A 13,185-nucleotide genomic window follows, 5' to 3' on the forward strand; every position below is an offset into this window, starting at 1 on the left:
GGCTGGATCAATAATTACCCCAACTATTGGTATTGCTTGCAAGGGTAAAAATTTTTGAAAAAAATAACATGGTCTCAAATGATTCCAAATTGCCTAATTCAGCGAGAAATGCAATAAAAAAATTTTTTGGTGGCGGCGGAAAACGGCGGCGGACGGCGGGAACGGCGGTCCCGTCGCCGTTTGTTTTTAAAAATACCAATAGTTGGGGTAATTATTGATCCAGCCCAAAAGATTTCATTTAATTATCTCTAAAACTAAGGGAGTAGCACCCAAAATAAAATATTTAGAATATTAGGTATTAGATAAGGGGGGGGGAAATGTGGTGACTCATCACACGACATACCAGCAATTTTATTTTGGGTGCTTCTCCCTTAGTTTTAGAGATAATTGGATGAAATCTTTTGGGATGGGTCACTAATTACCCCAACTATTGGTATCTTTAAAAAAAACGGCGGCGGGACCGCTGCTCCCGCCGTCCGCCGCCGTTTTCCGCAGCCACAAAAAAAACTTGTATTGCATTTCTCGCCGAATTAGGCAATTTGGAATCATTTGAGACCATGTTATTTTTTTCAAATTTTTTTTAAAGATACCAATAGTTGGGGTAATTAGTGACCCATCCCAAAAGATTTCATCCAATTATCTCTAAAACTAAATGAGTAGCACCCAAAATAAAATTGCTGGTATGTCGTGTGAAGAGTCACCACATTTCCCCCCCCCCCCCTTATCTAATACCTAATATTCTAAGTGTTTTATTTTGGGTGCTACTCCTTTAGTTTTAGAGATAATTGGATAAAATCTTTTGGGCTGGATCAATAATTACCCCAACTATTGGTATTGCTTGCAAGGGTAAAAATTTTTGAAAAAAATAACATGGTCTCAAATGATTCCAAATTTCCTAATTCAGCGAGAAATGCAATAAAAAAATTTTTTGGTGGCGGCGGAAAACGGCAGCGGACGGCGGGAACGGCGGTCCCGTCGCCGTTTGTTTTTAAAAATACCAATAGTTGGGGTAATTATTGATCCAGCCCAAAAGATTTCATTTAATTATCTCTAAAACTAAGGGAGTAGCACCCAAAATAAAATATTTAGAATATTAGGTATTAGATAAGGGGGGGGGGAAATGTTGTGACTCATCACACAACATACCAGCAATTTTATTTTGGGTGCTTCTCCCTTAGTTTTAGAGAAAATTGGATGAAATCTTTTGGGCTGGGTCACTAATTACCCCAACTATTGGTATCTTTAAAAAAAAAATTTGAAAAAAATAACATGGTCTCAAATGATTCCAAATTGCCTAATTCAGCGAGAAATGCAATAAAAAATTTTTTTGGTGGCGGCGGAAAACGGCGGCGGGCGGCGGGAACGGCGGTCCCGTCGCCGTTTTTTTTTAAAGATACCAGTAGTTGGGGTAATTAGTGACCCAGCCCAAAAGATTTCATTCAATTATCTCTAAAACTAAGGGAGTAGCACCCAAAATAAAACATTTAGAATATTAGGTATTAGATAAGGGGGGGGGGGGGAAATGTGGTGACTCTTCACACGACATACCAGCAATTTTATTTTGGGTGCTTCTCCCTTAGTTTTAGAGATAATTGGATGAAATCTTTTGGGATGGGTTACTAATTACCCCAACTATTGGTATCTTTAAAAAAAACGGCGGTGGTACCGCCGCTCCCGCCGTTTTCCGCCGCCCCCCCAAAAAATTTTTTTATTGCATTTCTGTCCGAATTAGGCAATTTGGAATCATTTGAGACCATGTTATTTTTTTCAAAATTTTTTTTAAAGATACCAATAGTTGGGGAAATTAGTGACCCATCCCAAAAGATTTCATCCAATTATCTCTAAAACTAAGGGAGTAGCACCCAAAATAAAATTGCTGGTATGTCATGTGAAGAGTCACCACATTTCCCCCCCCCCCCCTTATCTAATACCTAATATTCTAAATGTTTTATTTTGGGTGCTACTCCCTTAGTTTTAGAGATAATAATTGGATGAAATCTTTTGGGCTGGGTCACTAATTTCCCCAACTATTGGTATCTTTAAAAAAAAAATTTGAAAAAAAAAACATGGTCTCAAATGATTCCAATTTGCCTAATTCAGCGAGAAATGCAATAAAATTTTTTTTTTGGTGGCGGCGGAAAAGGGCGGCGGGCGGCGGGAGCGGCGGTCCCGTCGCCGTCTTTTTTAAAAGATACCAATAGTTGGGGTAATTAGTGATCCAGCCCAAAAGATTTTATCCAATTATCTCTAAAACTAAGGGAGTAGCACCCAAAATAAAACACTTAGAATATTAGGTATTAGATAAGGGGGGGGGGGGGAAATGTTGTGACTCATCACACGACATACCAGCAATTTTATTTTGGGTGCTACTCCCTTAGTATTAGAGATAATTTGATGAAATCTTTTGGGATGGGTCACTAATTACTCCAACTATTGGTATCTTTAAAAAAAAACGGCGGCGGGACCGCCGCTCCCGCCGTCCGCCGCCGTTTTCCGCCGCCACAAAAAAAAAATTTTATTGCATTTCTCGCCGAATTAGGCAATTTGGAATCATTTGAGACCATGTTATTTTTTTCAAATTTTTTTTTTAAAGATACCAATAGTTGGGGTAATTAGTGACCCAGCCCAAAAGATTTCATCCAATTTTCTCTAAAACTAAGGGAGTAGCACCCAAAATAAAATTGCTGGTTTGTCGTGTGACGAGTCAACACATTTCCCCCCCCCCCCCCTTATCTAATACCTAATATTCTAAGTGTTTTATTTTGGGTGCTACTCCTTTAGTTTTAGAGATAATTGGATAAATTGTTTTGGGCTGGATCAATAATTACCCCAACTATTGGTATTGCTTGCAAGGGTAAAAATTTTTTAAAAAAATAACATGGTCTCAAATGATTCCAAATTGCCTAATTCAGCGAGAAATGCAATAAAAAAATTTTTTGGTGGCGGCGGAAAACGGCGGCGGACGGCGGGAACGGCGGTCCCGTCGCCGTTTGTTTTTAAAAATACCAATAGTTGGGGTAATTATTGATCCAGCCCAAAAGATTTCATTTAATTATCTCTAAAACTAAGGGAGTAGCACCCAAAATAAAATATTTAGAATATTAGGTATTAGATAAGGGGGGGGGGGGGAAATGTGGTGACTCATCACACGACATACCAGCAATTTTATTTTGGGTGCTTCTCCCTTAGTTTTAGAGATAATTGGATGAAATCTTTTGGGATGGGTCACTAATTACCCCAACTATTGGTATCTTTAAAAAAAAACGGCGGCGGGACCGCTGCTCCCGCCGTCCGCCGCCGTTTTCCGCCGCCACAAAAAAAAATTTTATTGCATTTCTCGCCGAATTAGGCAATTTGGAATCATTTGAGACCATGTTATTTTTTTCAAAATTTTTTTTTTAAAGATACCAATAGTTGGGGTAATTAGTGACCCATCTTAAAAGATTTCATCCAATTATCTCTAAAACTAAGGGAGTAGCACCCAAAATAAAATTGCTGGTATGTCGTGTGACAAGTCACCACATTTCCCCCCCCCCCTTATCTAATACATAATATTCTAAATGTTTTATTTTTGGTGCTACTCCCTTAGTTTTAGAGATAATTGGATGAACTAAGGGAGTAGCACCCAAAATAAAACACTTAAAATATTAGGTAGGTATTAGATAAGGGGGGGGGGAAATGTTGTGACTCGTCACACAACATACCAGCAATTCTATTTTGGGTGCTACTCCCTTAGTTTTAGAGATAATTGGATGAAATCTTTTGGGATGGGTCACTTATTACCCCAACTATTGGTATCTATAAAAAAAAACGGCGGCGGGACCGCCGCTCCCGCCGTCCGCCGCCGTTTTCCGCCGCCACAAAAAAAAGACAATTAGAAATATAATTTTGAGACTGTCATACTTACTTTTGGAATTATAGAGTAGCTTAGCAAGTAAAAAGTCTATTTATTATTTAAATAACTTACCACTCTCTTGCTTACTCTTAAACGAGCCATAGTGAATATGTCTAAAACATTTCTGAAATTGAAATACTTTTCATGGGCCCAGTTATTTTTTTTATTATACATTTGTCTTAAAAGTACAGTTGTCAAAAAAGGTAGACATACCAAATATAAAATGCTATCCTATTTATTTTAAGCAAAATCAGGTTGATATCTTCAAAAATAAGCTCAGAACTAATGTTTTTAGTTTTTTGTGGGTCTTTTGCTCCACAATCCCCTAGAAGGAAAGTTGCAAAATGAAATGTGTAATGGTTACTTAGTTCAATTATATGAAATGTTTTCTTAAAAAAAAATCAGGTTGATATATTTAGAAATAAGGTCAGAACTCATATTTTTAGTGTTTTGGGGGGTCTTTTGCTCCACTAGCCCCTAGAAGGAAAGTCCCAAAATGAAATATGTAATGGTTACTTAGATACTTAGTTCAGTTAGATTAAAAAAGTTTTCTTTAAAAAATTAGGTTGATATATTTAAATATAAGGTAAGAACTCATATTTTTAGTGTTTTGGGGGGTCTTTTGCTCCACAAGACCCTAGATGGAAAGTCCCAAAATGAAATGTGTAATGGATACTTAGTTCAGTTATAATAAAAAAAGTTTTCTTTAAAAAATTAGGTTGATATCTTTCAAAATAAACTCAAAACTCATATTTTTATTGTTTTGGGGGGTGTTTTACTTCACAAGCCCCTGTAATGAAAGTCCCAAAATGAATTCTGTAAAGGGTACTTAGTTCGGTTATGTTGAAAAAGTTATTTAAACAAAATCAGGTTGATCTCTTCTAAAATAAGCTCAGAACTCATCGTTTTAGTTTTTTGTGGGTCTTTTGCTCCACAAGCCCCTAGAAGGAAAGTTGCAAAATGAAATGTGTAATGGTTACTTAGTTCAATTATATTTAAAAAGTTTTCTTTAAAAAAATCAGGTTGACATCTTTAAAAATTAGCTCAAAACTCATTTTTTAGTTTTTAATAGTTCTTTTGCTCCACAAGCCCCTAAAGGAAAGTCCCAAAAAGAAATGTGTAATGCCTACTTAGTTCAGTTTTATTAAACGTTTTCTTTAAAAAAATCAGGTTGATATATTTAGAAATAAGGTCAAAACTCATATTTTTAGTGTTTTGGGGGGTCTTTTGCTCCACTGGCCCCTAGAAGGAAAGTCCCAAAATTCAATTTTTAAGTTTTACGTGAACATATATTCATATAAGACATTTTACAAAAATAATTATGTTGAAAACTTAGAAAGCAAGCCCACACGTCCCTCCCAAAATTTATACTGAATTTCATTTCCTTTAAGTGTACAAACTCCCCCCCCCCCCCCTCCATAATAAAATAAAGAGCAATTTGTATGATATGCACATTTGTAATATTTTATGCAATACTATCGACTGCGCCCTAGCATTTAGTGGCTCTATACCGAAGGAATATGGAAGGGCAGAAAAATAGCCTAATACCATTTCTACCAGGACTTTATATAAAAATAAAATAGCCTAAAACCAACCCGAGACGTATAAGAAGCTTTACTGTAAAGGAGGACCATATCTGTTGAGCGGTTCCTTTGCTACAGACAAAAAAAAAGCTTATTACTTAATATTAGGATGTACTAATGTATGCAAATACTTAATACATTTTAGACATTTTTTAATATTAAAAGCATAACTAGATAATAAAAAAATACAAAATTATTTATTTAAAATTCTAGAAATAAAAATACTAGGTATGAAATTATCACTAATTAATAAAATCGTTAATTTGGGTCATTTTGACTTTATTTACACCTAATAACATTTAACTACAGATTGTTTACAAACTCAAACTGTCGACTGCTTACATAAAATGAATGTACACTTTAATCGTTCTGCCGGCAAAAACACATAAAAACAGGGTTCACTTTAACCCTTTATTGACGACGAATATAATAGTATGCAGTGGGAGAGGAAACTGGCTTCTATTTAAAGATATCAACCTGATTTTTTTTATTACAGAAAACTCTTTAAAAAAAATGAATTAAGTAACCACTAGGTACACATATTATTTTGGGACTTTCCTTCTAATGCTTGTGGAGCAAAAGACCCCCCCCAAACTAAAAATAGCAGTTGTGAGCTTATTTTTAAAGATAACAGAATGATTTTTTTAAAAGAAAACTTTTTAGAAATAACCTAACTAAGTAACCATTACACATTTTATTTAGGGTCTTTCCTTCTAGGGGCATGTGAAGCAAAAGATTCCCTAAACTAAAATTAAAAATTAGGAGTTATAAGCTTATTTTTAAAGATATCAACCTGATTTTTTATAAGAAAACTTTTTATGAATAACTGAACTAAGTTACAGTCACACATTTTATTTTGGGTCTTTCCTTCTAGAGGCTTGTGGAGCAAAAGTCCCCAAAACTAAAAATAGGAGTTCTGAGCTTATTTTGAAAGATATAAAACTGATTTTTTAAAAGAAAACTTTTTAAGAATAACTGAACTAAGTAACCATCACACATTTTATTTTGGGTCTTTCCTTCTAGGGGCTTGTGGAGCAAAAGTCCCCTTAACTAAAAATAGGAGTTCTCAGCCTATTTTGAAAGATATAAACCTGATTTTTTAAAAGAAAACTTTTTAAAAATAACTGAACTAAGTTACTATTACACATTTCATTACAACCAAATCTGTTAAGGTTACCTAGTTCAGTTATTTTTAAAAAGTTTTCTTGTATTTATTCAAATCCAGTGGATAGGAAATGGTTCTCATCCATACAAAAAAACTATGTCTAGCATCGTATTATATCCAGCTTTCTACGAATATAAAAATGTGCAATCATAAGATTAAAACCAGTTGTTATAGCTGGTGCCTTTGGTACCTCAGAGCTAAAAAAAACAAGTTCCTTTTTTATTAAAAGTTTTCTTTTCCAGCCTCCAACCTCCTTCCTTTGCCATAATAGGGTTTGGGGGTGGGTGTGAGTGGGAGGTGAGCAATATTTATAAAAGTATTAAACACCAGCCTCACAGCCCCCCCTCAGTTAATTAAGGGGGATTGGGGGTGGGTAGGTAGTCAACAATAGTTCTGAGAGCAACAATAAGCCTACAAAAGTGTTATCCTAAGGTTTGCTCCATTTATCTTAATTAAAGTGGTTACTGAGAAACACCCTATAGTAAAATCAACCTGCCCCCCCCCCCCCTTTAGTTTAGGGGGTTTGGGGTTTGGTGGGTGGTCAATAATATTTAAAAAAGCAACTTTAGGTGTACAAAAGTTTTATCCTAAGGAAGGCTCCATTTATCTCAAGTGGTTACTGAGAAACACCCATTAGTATAATCCACCTACCATCCCTTCTCCTCTGAATTAAGGGTTTGGGGGTGGGTGTATGGTCAACAATATTTCTAAGAGCAACTATATGCCTAGTAAAGTTTTATCCTAAGGTTTGGTCCATTTATCTCAAGTGGTTACTGAAAAACACACAATAGTATAATCCACCCGCCCCCCCCCCTCCCTAAATTAGGGGTTTGGGGGTGGGTGGGTGGTCAACAATAATTCTGAAATCAAATATAGGCCTACAAAAGTTTTATCCTAAGGTTTGCTGCATTTATCTCAAGTCATTTCTGAGAAACACCCTAAAGTATAATCCACCCACCCCCCTCCCTAAATTAGGGGTATGGGGGGTGGGGTGGGTGATCAACGATAATTCTAAATTTAAATATACTGAAAAACACACAATAGTATAATCCACCCGCCCCCCCCCCCCTCCCTAAATTAGGGGTTTGGGGGTGGGTGGGTGGTCAACAATAATTCTGAAATCAAATATAGGCCTACAAAAGTTGTATCCTAAGGTTTGCTGCATTTATCTCAAGTCGTTTATGAGAAACACCCTATAGTATAATCCACCCGCCCCCCCCCCAAAAAAATTAGGGGTTTGGGGGTGGGTGGGTGGTCAACGATAATTCTAAAATCAAATATAGGCCTACAAAACTTGTATCCTAAGGTTTGCTCCATTTATCTCAAGTCGTTTATGAGAAACACCCTCTAGTATAATCCACCCGCCCCCCCCCCCTCCCAAATTAGGGGTTTGGGGGTGGGTGAGTGGTCAACGATAATTCTAAAATCAAATATAGGTCTACAAAACTTGTATCCTAAGGTTTGCTCCATTTATCTCAAGTCGTTTATGAGAAACACCCTATAGTATAATCCACCCGCCCCCCCCCCCCCCCCAAATTAGGGGTTTGGGGGTGGGTGGGTGGTCAACGATAATTCTAAAATCAAATATAGGCCTACAAAACTTGTATCCTAAGGTTTGCTGCATTTATCTCAAGTCGTTTATGAGAAACACCCTATAGTATAATCCACCCGCCCCCCCCCCCCAAATTAGGGGTTTGGGGGTGGGTGGGTGGTCACCGATAATTCTAAAATCAAATATAGGCCTACAAAACTTGTATCCTAAGGTTTGCTGCATTTATCTCAAGTCGTTTATGAGAAACACCCTATAGTATAATCCACCCGCCCCCCCCCCCCCCCCAAATTAGGGGTTTGGGGGTGGGTGGGTGGTCACCGATAATTCTAAAATCAAATATAGGCCTACAAAACTTGTATCCTAAGGTTTGCTCCATTTCTCAAGTCGTTTCTTAGAAACATCCTATAGTATAATCCACCCGCCCCCCCCCCCAAAAAAAAAAAAAATGGGGGGGGGTGGGGGGTCGACGATAATTTTAAAAGTAACTTTGGCCCTATAGAAGCTTAAATCCAAAATTAGCTCCCTCTAGCTCTAAGGGTTCTCGAGTAAACCATGTTATTTTTTTCAAAACGGAAAACGGCGGCGGACGGCGGGAGCGGCGGTCCCGCCGCCGTTTTTTTTTTAAAGATACCAAAACTTGGGGTAATAAGTGACACAATCAAAAAGATTTCATCCAATTATCTTTAAAACTAAGAGAGTAGCATACTGTATTTAAGATATACCTTCATAACCGAGAATTTGAAAAAAATGACTAAGTCCCCCCGCAGGGTTGCTTGTAAGGCGAAAAATTTTTGAAAAAAATAACATGGTCTCAAATGATTCCAAATTGCCTAATTCGGCGAGAAATGCAATAAAAAAAATTTTTACCCCCCCCCCCCAAAAAAAATTTTTGGGGGGGGGTGGGGGGTCGACGATAATTTTAAAAGTAACTTTGGCCCCATAGAAGCTTAAATCCAAAATTAGCTCCCTCTAGCTCTAAGGGTTCTCGAGTAAACCCCCCCCCCCTGCCCAAATGGTCCTTAAGCACATCCTCCTTTAACTATTTATTCTCAACTCTACAGTATACCAGGTACTAATAGATTCAATACCCTAGATGGTCAATCGGTCACACTAATTCATCCAACTTAACAATGAAATCTTAATTTTTTGTTTATATTTAATTTCTCAAAGCTTTATCCTATGAAAGTCCTATTCATATGACTTATTAGGGAAAACTGCTCTTCTGGATCAAAATATATACACTTTCCAACCAATAATGTGATCAGATTGTTTTTACATTGTGTTCTCATTGGCCAAATTAAGGAATTGATTATCTAGTTTCCTATATTTATTGGGAAACTCTTGTTCCGTGACAAAAGCATAAAAGAGAAAACGCGGTACATAGAATAGATGTGCATTCACTACCGCATAGTGCCTAATCGTCATAGAAATCAACTTTTAAAAAATCAGATGAATAGGATATGATAAGTAAGTTTGATTATTATTTAAATTAATGAACCTACGGACTTTCTAAGGTAATTATTATGAAGTTGCTACCGGTTCAAAATCATACCTAACAGTTAAAGGAATCATTATGCTAAGATTTAAACTGATAAGACATTTTCAGCATGAATAAATTAGAAGCTATCATTTACATAGGGACGGAAGGACGGACTCGCCCTAATTATAAAAAAGCTTCGCTTTTAATATGATTTTGTTGTATGCTGTTCTTTTAATTTTATATGTGCGGAAATGAAAGCATACCAATATAATAGGAGCAAAAGTAACAAGCTAACAAGAAATACCATATTCAAAATAATATAGCTCTCTATATTGTTATAATATCCTAATCAAACTTCGGATAGATTTCAATGGATGATTTGAAAAAAAATAATGCATACGAAAACATGCCTTGATGATATAGCTAAAACAAAGGCATATTTAGTGATTTACTAACAATTCTTGTAAATAAAACCAGATTTTTCATATTCTTTTAGTATTACCTTTTATTACTTATATAAACATTTTTGGATCTTTGAAAGAAAACGAAGTAGCGGGTTTCGTCGTATTTTCACTTTTCTCCTTTTTCTAGCCTTTGCTGGGGTTCTAACCCTTTGGAGCAATTAAGATTTACTTAACTTAAATAATAGATCAAAAGCTACTGTGAAAATACGACAAAACCCGCTACTTCGTTTTCTTATGATGATCCCATTTCTACTCTTTTCTAAATAACCGTAAAGTCTAAAAAACTAATAACATTTATGTAGACGGTCAAAGTTACTTGCAGAGCAGCTTCGATTTTAAAATACAACCGAAATGGAGTAAAGAGAATCGGGAGGGGGAAGGATGGTGTAAAAAGAAGGACAAAATTGTCAGAGAAGCGTAAATTGGGAGAAAAAAAAGTTGATAGATAAAAGAGACACAACATTTTGGGGGGAATATCTTGAGAAATTACTACGTTTGTTGGGGGAAAATAGGCCCGGGGGGGATTTTTCTGCAGGGGTTCTAGGCCCGAGAGAGTAGAGTAGGCCCCGCCGGGGGGAGCAGTATAATACAAGAGGAGGGGGACCCGGGGGGGTTTACTACACTTGGAGGCTGTTTGAATTTTAGTCAACTAGTAGAGGTTGTCGGGATTAGGCCGCATGCAAAGGTTCGAGGCCACACGCTGCTGTGTTAATAATTCTACGCGGTGATAATAAACAACAACCTCTGTAATCAGCTGTGAAATATGTTTTGGCTGTTGGAACATTTTTTTGTTGTATATTTTTCGCGGATTTTTTTATAATTATAATTTTAAAAGATAAAATATTAAATAAGTAAAGTTTATTATTAATTTTAATCAAATATTGAAATTAGCGCTCCAAGTTATGAATTATTATTTGCTTTCTTTATTATTATTGCTTTTTATGACTTTCATGTTTTTTTCTAATTTCAAGTTTTGCTTTTATTGATAATATTTGATTGAGTAAAGGAAAGGTTAATAGTGTTTATTAAAATTTAGTTTTTCCTCCTAACGATCTTTTAATACATAAGGCATCATTTTTACGCTTAATTATTATTGAATTTTATATTTTATTTTTTGTCCTATTTCATTGCAATATAACTTTAAAATCTTAGTTTAAAATGTAATTTTAGAGCTAATTGAATAAGAGTGAAAAAAGTCAAGTAGGGGACATTAGATCTAAATGTTTATGGTACCTACTCAAAATTTTATAAATATTTGTTCAGAACCTTTGAGCCCTTTTATTAGATTTTAATTGAATGGTTGGTTTTAAGTTGTATAGTCCATTATTTTTTATTTTATAGAAATTTTGCATTTTGTCTTATCCCGTAAGATCCCAGAAAAAAAATATTTTTGGATGCAATTCTTATGGGTATTTTTTTATATTACTATAGACGCAGCTACTACTCAATTCAGTCATACTTGTTCGTCTGTTCTTTTGTGGAAGATATTTATAGAATAGCTACCTACCTATATATCTGATTGTTTTTTTTCATTGAAATTACTGTTTAACATTTTAGTCTTCTTTTTCACCAAAGTTATTATTATTATCTATGTAGTTGTAGCTGCCCTATTAATATATGGCATCTTCTTGTTTCATTGCAAAACTTTTCTCCTGATCCTTCAATCCCTTTCTGCCAGGGACATTGGGCTTTTAATTACACTGGTACCCAACATTTTAACTTCCAAAACTTTAGATACTTTATTGAAATTTGATTGGTTGGTATTACTAGCAACAATGTCCACTCAACAATTAATTTAATCTACAGAAGGGTTATCTTTGTTGATTTTAATTGGGGATCATCCCTTAAGATCCCTGCGTTCTGTCTTCTTTCATTTGACTTTAATGTATCAAATACAGAGTTAATACAATTAGACCAATATAAATCAGGAAATTTACTTCAGGAATTGTTATATAAGGTTCTTGATAAACATTGCATATTTATAGCGCTGATATATAAAGAACTCTTTTCAATACAAATTAGAGATAAATATAAATTAAATCATGTAGTTTAAAGTTAAAAATTAAATTTATGTTTTTTTTGAGACAGGTAGGGAGGGGAGAGTAATTACTGCAAATAATACTGGTACCCAAAGTTTTATAATTATTAGGGTTGGCAATCCGCTGAATTTTTGGATTCGGATTCGGATTCTTACAAAAATCCACAAAAAATTATAACGAGGATTGCGTATTCTTGCAATATTTTAAAAGGTCTTTTTATGAATAAAAAAGGTCTAGCCCCTACAGAGGACATTTTCTAACCCTTACTTAACCGTATCTAACCAAAACTAAGCATGAAAAGCTACTGTAAAAATAAATAACAAAAAAATTTGGGATGCTACCCACCATTTTAATGCTACCATGATTTTTAATATCTTTAGAGATGTACAATAATTTATCGCTCTTTGTCTTATCCCCGATTGTTCTATATTTGCATGGTTGTTGTTCTAGTATTGATCAAAGGGTCGCGAGGCTGGGATTTATAAAATCCATTAGCTAATTTACAGATTCCAAGAACGGCAGGGGGGGAAGGGACATTGGACTGTAAATTAATCTAGTACCCAGAGTATTATCAGCCTGTTATCTTACTCGTTAACTTTAAAACTTTGGATATTATAATTTCTATTTAATTGTGATAGTTCTAAACTGGTAGTCTTCAAACTTTTCAACCAATAATTTTGGTGTACAGAAGTGATTAATTTTATATATTCATAATTTTATTTAATTATCGTTATCTTATCCCTTAAGATACCTGAAAACGGTGGGTTGCTCCCTCCCCTGCACCGCATATGTATGAATCATATTATCAAATCAATATGAATTGCAAATTATTTCATCAGCAAAACATGCCCTTTCCCCTTTTGCTTAACACTCATCATTAAACTGAGATTTCGTGTTTTTCTACATTCTAAAAATATTTTTTATGGACACTGAATATCTGCTCGTGAACTTACATTGTAGGTATGTTCATTCTGGAATTTATTTGGGGCTTCGCTACTTATGATGTT

Source organism: Acartia tonsa, chromosome 13 (assembly GCF_053477335.1).
Source record: "Acartia tonsa isolate MP-2025a chromosome 13, ASM5347733v1, whole genome shotgun sequence".
Classification (NCBI taxonomy): Eukaryota; Metazoa; Arthropoda; class Copepoda; order Calanoida; family Acartiidae; genus Acartia; species Acartia tonsa.